This window comes from Rhinolophus ferrumequinum, chromosome 19, assembly GCF_004115265.2.
Source record: "Rhinolophus ferrumequinum isolate MPI-CBG mRhiFer1 chromosome 19, mRhiFer1_v1.p, whole genome shotgun sequence".
Lineage (NCBI taxonomy): Eukaryota > Metazoa > Chordata > Mammalia > Chiroptera > Rhinolophidae > Rhinolophus > Rhinolophus ferrumequinum.
The window spans coordinates 17,865,838-17,875,692 of record NC_046302.1 but is presented as its reverse complement, the minus strand read 5'-3'; positions in this window follow the sequence as shown (position 1 = coordinate 17,875,692).

The window sequence follows — 9,855 nt, the reverse complement described above, 5'->3', positions numbered from 1 at the left end:
GGGCGAACGGGGGAGGGTCGCTGTAAAAGCCCCATGCTGGGCGCCTTCTAGCCCTCCCCTCATCCATTAACCTTTTTACTTTCTTCTCCCCTCTCTCTTTTAAAGCTTGTTATCTAGGCCACCCAATGACCGACGAAAGATTTTCCCTCCCTTCTTCTCCCAAGGCCGCTTTAAACCAAATAAATTTAGCTATTAAGGGCCAAGATGTCTGACAAAAGATCGAAAGGTGTCTTTCCGAGATCGCTTAAAGAAGCGAAGGAGAAACGGGTGGCTCTCGGATCCCGATAAAGACATTCCACCCCGGCGCCGGCCTCCCTCCGCTCGGCCTGGCTGCGCCCTGACACCCTGAGATCACCACTTCGGCGGCCCAGACCTCGGAGGGGCCCGGCGGGACCTAGGGCCCCAGCACGGGGAATGTGGAGGTCCCAAGGCTGCCGGGGCCTGGTGGTGCCAGGCCCTGGGGTCTCAGGAGTCGGGGGACTCCAGGCCGGAGCTGAGCTCCCAAAGCAGCCCCACTGAACTTTGCAGAAAAACTAAACTGAGCTCAGTGGGGCCTAAACTACCATCCCATTTTGATTATTTTTTTGATAGTGAATACTACTACAAAGCCAAACTACCCTACCTTCCCGCCCGCACTCCCTGCGGTTTTGCTGAAGGGCTGTGTTACTCCACATCTCTGGTTGTGGGGAGCAGACCTTCTTTTGAACCCTAGTCAGAACGTGGTGGCTGGAACCCGGCAGCTGGATTAGACCTAGGCTAATGGGAGGGTGTAGACTCGCAGACTAACAGCGTGCAGGTGGGAGGCAGAGGTCCAATCATTCAGTCATTCTCAGGTTGGGTTTGGTTATGAAGTGTGGTATTTATTATTATTAATTACTACTGGCATCACTACATAAAGCCTAGGGCTGCCAGCTGGGCTGGGGCCCTGCCCCTGGGGTGATCCCTTCCCTTTCACCAAAGATGAAGTAGGAAATATCCAGTTTCCTGATCCAGGACTGGGAAGTGGGCTTGGAGAGTAAAATGACATGTTTTCAAGTTTCCCCTAGAATTGTCTGTCCTCCCCCTAAATAGATGGAGTATTCCCCATACTCCAGGCCTGCATATGCCTTTTCTTCTATCACTTTGAATATGGCAGGATAAGAAGCTGGGGGTGGCATATGAAACCCCCCTGGCTTCCCTGCAGTGGGGCTTCTTCCCACATTTTCTGCCTTCCCCCATTGTTCTTTTCTGTCAAAGCTGGAGACATCCCTGATTCCAAAATGCAATCTAGCATCTTTAGCTTCTGTCTGTCACCTCATGCTGCGCCCAGAAGTTAAAGATGCTTCTTTTCTCATTTCCCCCTCCAAATAAAGTGAACTCCAAAACCATCCACCTTATCTAATGCTTGCTCCTCACCCAGGCTCCAAGGAAGGGAAAAATTGGATCATCAGAGAGAAAGGAGTAATTTCTGCACCCAAGAAGGCAAAAGAGATGCAGAAAGTTCCAACCCACTAGACAAGCAGGACCTGAGCTTTCCCTGGAATTTGCTAGTATCACTTGGCAATGCCAATTCGAGGGTCAGGGTCCAGATGCCACTGCCCTAGAGCTGTCTCAGGTCAGAGACCTTTCTCACTGGATTTTTTTTCCCTGTGGGGGTGGGGTTGTTAAAGGGCAGCAGAAAAAAATTGGTGATAGGTTTTTGGAGATTTGCTAAGCAACTAACACTCCTCCCTGAGTCAATTAAAGGGGGGGGGGGCGAAGTGCCCAAGAAATAAAAATCACTGCATTTGCCTCCCAGAAATATGACCTCTCCATTTAGCTATGTGGCAAATATGCAGAGAATTAGGACCAAAGGGTTGTCTACCTACATGCAGTCCTCCAGTGTCCTGCCCTTGCCCAATACTGAGTATGCACTGCGTAAAGAAGAACTAGAAGAGTTAGCCTCTAGTTTTGAAGTGTTTACAGTCTACAAACTTGGCACTTCTGTACAGCCGGTCAAGCAAAGTACCACAGACAACTTCCAAGATGAGGGCGGATGTCTGAGCCTTTTTTCTTCTCTAGTAAAATACCCAGACTCAGATTGTCATCTAGGCTTCATGGTAAATTTGAAAAGAAGGGAGTCACTCTAGTTCACACAGTGAGGGATTTTCTAGAAGCCCAGACTCTAGGCCAGCCTGCCTGGATTTGGAGCCTGTCCTCATCACTTACTAGCTGTGTGACAGAACAAGTTACCTAGTTATCCTGTGCCTCAGTTTCCTCATCTGTAAAATGAAGATAACAAAAGTACCTCCCTTACAGGATTGCTGAGAGGATTAAAAGATTTCTTATATGTAAAGTGCTAATAATACAGGCACATAGTAAGCACTATGTAAGTGTGAACTGTTATTACCAATGTCTACATTGTAATAGATTCACATACGTGTGTACTACACCAAATTTTAATTTCTTGTGTGACCCAACTGTCCCCAGGAGCTAAATTAATTCCCAGGAAAGAACTTCTTTGCGACTGCTCTTCACCAGAGGTCTCAGGGGTTTCCTACGTACCAGCAGTGAGGACTTTATTTATTGCATTATGGTAGGAAGGGGGGGAGGAGGGAGGTGAGACAGAAAGTTTCTTTACTTGTTTTTGGTTCCTTTGAAGAGGAAACATTCCTTGTTGTTCCCTTTGCACATGCCAGCAACAGACCAACATCTTCTACAGGACATAGATAGTAATCTTGAGGCTCATCCTCTGCTCCGGGAAAAGAATCCGTCTTAGCAGCCCCTCTCTGGGAACTTCTTTCTGCAGTAGATAGGAATGAATTAACAGATGAAATGGGGCCTCGAAGCAGGGTAGCAGTGAGGACTGGCATTAGATCTAATTGTCGGGGGGAGAACTATATATCTATATCTAAAGGGTTAAGGGAGAACTAATTAAATTGACCTGGTCAGCTAACTATACGTGTCTCACGTTTTTCACCTTTCAATTTGGTATTGTTATGTATGTGGGACACCTATTCTACTTTAATCACATTTTTGTTGAGGAATGAAAAAAAATAAAGATCTCCGAGGAGCTATGGAACATACTACTTTTTTCCCAATTTTATTGAAAATAGAATGCACTGTTGACAGAGGAAAATCTAGGCCATTCCAGACATTTTTCAACTGATTTTCTTTCTGTTTTTTTCTTCCCCTTCTAGCACCCCGTCTTCTAAAACAAGGTCTAAACCTCGATCATGAAAACTTAAAAAAAAAAAAAAAAGAAATCCGTGGGACATAACAAAGAATACTGTTCTCTAGATAAAATGACAGGGAAAGAGATTTGTTTTTCAGAAGGCAAGGTCTGGGGGGAACATAAAAGTCTTCCCCTCCCTGCAGGTTTTCAGCCGGGTTTGTGCCCAGCGCCTGTTTTTCTCTTGTCTCTGACAGTCCTGATCTTCTCTACGTTTGATTTACTGAGTGCTGTCATTTCTCTGCTCTTTACTTTCACAATCACACATTTAAACCTGATAAAGTTCAAGACCCTGAATACTTGCAGCTTTCCCAGATTTACAGTCCTCCTGCCCCCCACCCCGGCCATCGGTCTGAGGCTGATTGAATCCTCATGGACAGAAGCTATGGGGGATCAGCAGAGAGCCAGTGGGCCCAAGAAAATTGGGCCCATGGGGGAACGTTAGCCCCCATGTCAGCTCTGTTAGCCAAAGCAAACCTTAGTAGCTTCCTTCCCCTGGGGTCAACATCCTCTCATTTTAGTTCCACCTTCCGGTTTGTAACCTACCTGTGGGTAGGTATAGGAACTGTAACTTGCAAAATTTAGTATTGATGAGAATTGTAGGAACTGTAACTTGCAAAATTTAGTATTGATGAGAATTGAGTGCAAAATCATGGTCAGCTGGCATGAGTGCCTGATTTTCTTGGATCTACTAAACAGACTTGTAATCAAGGGCAAGCCACTTAACCTCTCCGTGCCTCAGTTGCTCCATCTGTAAAATGGTAGAAATATTACTTTCTATAAACATTAATCACCAACTAATGACTTAGATCTTCCTCCCTGCATGTAGCTCTGTCAGGGCCCCAGGAAAACCTCTGGCATATGTCTGATCTGGCTCTTTGGACCCTGTCAGGTTAAATAGAAGCCTACAAGTTAATCTAAATACTATACCAAGGGGCTAAACAAAAGGAGTGATTCATCTCCAAAGACAGAACAGTTAGCTTAGGCTCAAGTTTTCAAACCACTGAAATGTCTTCTGATGGAAGATGCTATCTAAATAATCTGTTCTTTGCCTATAAATACATAATAAGTCAACTAAATCACAGAACACTAATGAAAAGCAATCACTGACAATGAATGTCCTTAATTTAAATATGCTTACTATCTGGGTTTTCATATTTACTAAATAAGTAATTATTTTACACGATTTAATGTTTCATTTATCTTGAACTATCAGAATTTTCTGAATAAGGGAAACATTTTAGGTAGCAGCAGTTTAAATAGGTCTTTAAAAAACAATCACTCCTGCAAGTCCATGAACTAAAAAAGGTGTGGTTTTTTTTCCCGTTTAAAATTCATATTCTAACGGAAGCTAAACTCTCATAATATCTAAGAGGAAAATTGTATTCACCAGTTAGGGAAGGAAGCAAAATTTTTGCCTACCTTTTTCAAAAGGCTTTTTCTTTTCTTTTTTTTTTTTTAACCTATCTAGTCTGAAGACACTCACTAGAATATATTCCATGATGTTGCTTTTTTCTGACCATAATAATATTCACCACTACAGAGGTGAATAAAAATAGAACCTTGATTTAATGGATATCAAATGACTTTCTCTGGCTATTCCTGAGCCAGATTACTGCTCTGTTTATAATACGACAAATTAAAGACATGCAATTATCCAACAAAAACAGTGAGAATATTACACCATTTTAAAAAACTGCCTACCACAAAGACAGTGCCCAGCAGACTCTAGCCAAAAACCACAGCGTGGATCCACAAATAAAGCTGTCAACCGTTGCATTTCAAAGGCATCTTTCTATAGAGAGCTCAGCATGCTCTGGGCAGAAGTGAAAAAGGCTAGGCGAATGGGGGAGAGCCTACCAGAGGCTGAGGTGGTGGACCAGCCACACAATCTGTCTATACCTCAGCACTGCAGCTAGATTAAGCACCTGTATGGAGGTCTGGGTTCAAACCCCAGCTCGACAGCTTGCTCTCTCTCTCTGGCTGTGTGTCCTTATGCAAGTTCCTTAATACTTCTACTTGTCATTTTCCTCATCTGTAATAAGGACGTGGTAATAACAGTAGCCACCTCAAAGAAAGGTTATGGAGATGGAATGAGTTAATGTTTACGAAGTGCTGAGAAGAGTGCCTCGCTCAACATGCAGGCTGTTTGGACTGTTCGATGAACCAATAAAAACATAAACTATTTCAGGCCACCTCTTAAAGGGAAGAGAGATGAGAGGGAAGAGAAGACATACGAAGACCTCCAAAAAAGTTATGTAGAAAGTGACCAAACACATTAGAAAAAGATATGGGAAAAAGCCTTTGAGAAAGTTAGATATTTCCTCCTGGGGATTATTTAAGATCATAAACTCACCCTTTCTGTATACAAATGTGCCAATAATTTAAACTGTGAATGGAGTCATAGGCTTTCGCTAGCATATCAAGTTCATATCACAGGCAAAATGAAAATTGCAGAGCCAATGCAACTCTTTCCGGGTGCAAATATTTTAATGTCTAACAAATGTAAAAGGTTCTTCTTTCTGACAGAGTTGGCTTCTCCCTTGAAGAAGCACCACATGATGGCTGGAACTTTGCCTGGGTTTGCAGCACCCATTCTGTCCTCAGGAGTTCCCAAGTTGTGTTCACAGTCACAACTGGTGTGACGCTAATGAGAGTGAAACCCTTCACAAAACTAGTGAAGGCTGTCACATGTATTTCCATCACACAACGTCCTCTTTTTGCTCCAACCCCCACCGCCCCCCACCACACTCCCACAATCATGGCTGCCCTCTTTCTGCTCAGGCAACACTATGGTCATTGTGACATATGGTGGATCACAGGTGGCTTATCTTTACTGTGTCCCTGTGCTCCTCTAGCCTGTGAGACCTGAGGGGCACAGATCATGTCTCATTCATCGTTGTATCCCCATCGACGCACACAGTGTTTAGCACATAGCTCTCACTAAATGCTTGTTGAGTGGTGGTGATACTGAAAGTTTTAAGATACGATGCTCCAAGTCCAAAGCATGGATTTCAGCCCTATCAATATCACACCATGCTACACTAAAGACAATGGTTTCTTTATCTGACTTTTTCTAATTAAATTTTGTTCTTCTACATTCTCCTAAATAGAATCCTCAACCGGAAGGCTTAAATAGCAAGTTTTGGTAGGATTCTATATTGAGTAGAGTTGATCATCAAATGCTATCATTATAAATTATTTTGTGGTCAATAATCCTAATACAAACAAATCTCGGTAGTAGCCTGTGGAAAGTCACTAATCCTGGGCATTGTACGCTTGGTCCTTAAAGGAACTATTGTGAGACTATTATTGCTGCAGGCATTATTCCTTTACTTCCCAGACTTTGTCTCAGTTTTTATGGGCTTTATATTTCACTACATTCTATTGCCTCCAACTTCAAAATGCTTTCTGTAATGTTTTTCTCCTAATTCAGCCTCTTAAGACTATTATATTATCTGTATTCAGAATTCTGTATTAGTCAATAATTTATTAAGCCTATTAGAAAGAGCACTTGAAGAGCAGAATTGATGGCTAATAGTACAAATCAGCAAGAATTTATTAAACGTTAATGGCATTTCCAGCACCATGAACACAAAGCAGAAGTGTAACTTCCGTTTTCAGTGCTGGACGCATGCATTTTTTGTTCTCATTGTTCCAATATTAAGGAACAAATTTTAGTCTCGAGAGCAAAAAAAAAGATTTATGACTGGTACCTACCAAAAATAAAATAGGAAAGGAGTACAAGAGAAAGAGGGTCACTTCTGAAGGGGTCATTCAAATAAAAGGTCAAGTTCCTTTCATTTTTACTGAACACAGTGTAAGAATACTATCACTTACATTTTCCATTGTGTTGTTTGGGGGTAGTTCAAATTTCTTTTTATTGGTGAGGATGTGCCTAATGTGAGAACAGGTGCCCTATTTGAAGAGAACCAACCATCGTTCACACCACGGATCTTCCCTCCTTGGTAGCCTTCAAATACACGGGTGACAGAGCAAGACCTGCTAAAGAATTAAAATCAAACACTCTCACGCAATACCACAAGAGGTGGAGCACCTTACAAGAATACTGTAAAGTTTCTGCCCTAAGGATCCTTTCTTAAAGAACTGTCACCATAAAATATTTTACCAAAAAATATATATATATTTTACTTAACTAGATGTACCCCAAATAGATTCATAGCACAGACCCAGAACTGCAACAGTTCAATTGTACTTCTGTTCCAACATCAAGACCAGATGTCCATGTCATATTTTCTCTTATTTGCGTCATCCCTCACACTGATACAGGGGCTGTGGGTTGGAAGAAGAGGCTGGAGAAAATTGTTTTTCACTTCTTCCCTCCGTGCATTAACCCAGTGCTCACTGAAGAAGCATTATTTCTGGACATAACCCTAAGTAAGTCCTTCAAGAGAGAGAAACAGCATCCAAACAGCTGCTTTTTTGCCTGTAGAGCAACTGCTGATCCGCATCACAGGGGTCCCGGAGACACTTCTTTGTAGGTGACCATACTATGAGGAAAAACAAGGCAGAGAATAGGAGTGATATGGAAGGAGGATCTATTCCAATTGGCACCCTCTGAGACTCAACAGGGAGAATGAGATCTATGGACTTCTTTTGAATCAAGATATATAGGGAAAGCCTAAGGCAACGTTATGAAATAAGGCAAGTTGTCTTTGGTCCCTTGTTCCCATATCCTGTGTAACCAACAGGGACTCTCATCAGGCTATCCCACATTCAATCCTTCCCTTCTTCCCTCTCCCAGCACCCCATCCCCAAACAGGTGGCCACCGGGCTTATCTAAGCTAGTGTGCTACTGGGAGTTATTGGGCTAATAACTGACCCTTCAGGCTAGCATAGTATTGTTTCAGTGGGGACTTTGTGTAGTATAGTTTCTTAAGGGAGTGATTGGTAGAATTTCAGACTCCTAAGCAAGTCTAATGGGAGAAATTTGGTGAGAGCGGTTAAGGGGTGGCTCCAAGGAACATTTCATTCTTACCAGGTGGGCCATCACCTGCTACATTATAGGTAAGATAGCTTTTGCCTAATCATGATTCTAAGCATGGATCTTTTTATTTCAAGGCACTCTTTGTGCTTACTTGATCACTTGTTTTTCAATCTATAGCTTAAGTATTGAACCAAAAATACTATGAACCATTACATTTTTGTATTGAAACCATCTAAAGATGGTAAATATCTCTAGTCTTAGGAAAAGTCCCTGCTTTGACTAACCCAAGGGTGGAGAAGGAAGAAATTACAATTTGTTATTGCTTAGAAATATGAGCCTATGTGGATCTCTCAGGTTTCCATAAAACTGAAAAATCAAAAAATGAATATGCTGTAGTACATAAGGTATTCTGTGTATAAATATTTAAAGGCAAGATGTAAGCACTATGCTGGAATTTCATAAATGGTTAAAATAATGATGCCAAATCCTCAACTACTGTGAAAACAAACAAGATACAGCTTGCTGAACGGGAAATAAACAATCTTCAACTGCCATATTATTAAAAAATGGTGCCCTATTACAGGGATTTGCTTGTACTTACTTAAAATGAACCAGTGACAAAGAATCAAAGAATATTAAAGCTAGAAGATGCCTTAAACTTCATCTAATATTATATTCCCATGAGAAACCTGAGACCTAGAGGGTCCCCAAAATTCATTTGTAAGTTGCTTGTTTGGAAATTGGATCAGATTTTCTCATAGAAATATGTGATAAATGATGGCTAGATCCCAAAATGCCACCCTTCCCCTCCTTATCATACAGTATTGTATACTTGAACAGTTTTGTTTTCTACTGTTATTCACTGCAAGTACATAACATTGAATCTATTTTCTGGGTTAATATGAGTCATTGACTACCATTCATAACATGTCGGAAGGAAGACACAGCCCTTATACATGGGCCATATGATGCCTAGATACAAGATGTAATACCTCCAACCTTCTATAAAGGTTGGAATGTTTTTGGTTCCAAGACATAGAAACTCTTCTCTAACTAGGTTGAACAATGAGGACATTCATGTGTTCATCTAACTGGAAGTTCAGAGTCAGTTTAACCCAGGAATTCCTTCTCCGTTTCCCCGTCACTTTTTTCTATATGTTTCTCTCATATGTTAACTTCATCTTTAGATCATTTCTCTCAGGTGGCAAAAGGACTGTGATGGTTCCTGTATATCATGGCATCCAGAAGAAGAGAGAGAAAACCCCAATTACAGGACTCCAAGTAGGAGTCCTGAGATTGATCTTGATTGGCCCCCATAAGTCATATGCTCACCCCTGAACCAATGACCTTAGCTTTGGAATGGAATGGGCTGATTAGGTGAAACCAACCAAGAATTAAGGTTGAGGTTGTCTCCCCTCAAAGTACGTGGGAGATGCTATAAACTAAGAGGAAAATGTGGGTCCACTGAAAGGATAAAGGAGATAAATAGACAGATAGCCAACAATATCCTCTAAATCACCTTTTCCTGTTGACGCCAACACCCTTTTTCCCTCTCCCCCGCCCCCACTGATGTGGTAGAACTAAGGAAGCTAAATTGGAAAGGGCAGGCACACAAGTGTGGGGATCAGAGGAAGAAAATGGAAATATTCTACTTCTGTTCACTCTATCCTAGAGTACCACATCCTCTAGATACCCCAGGCCATAGATCCCCACTCTC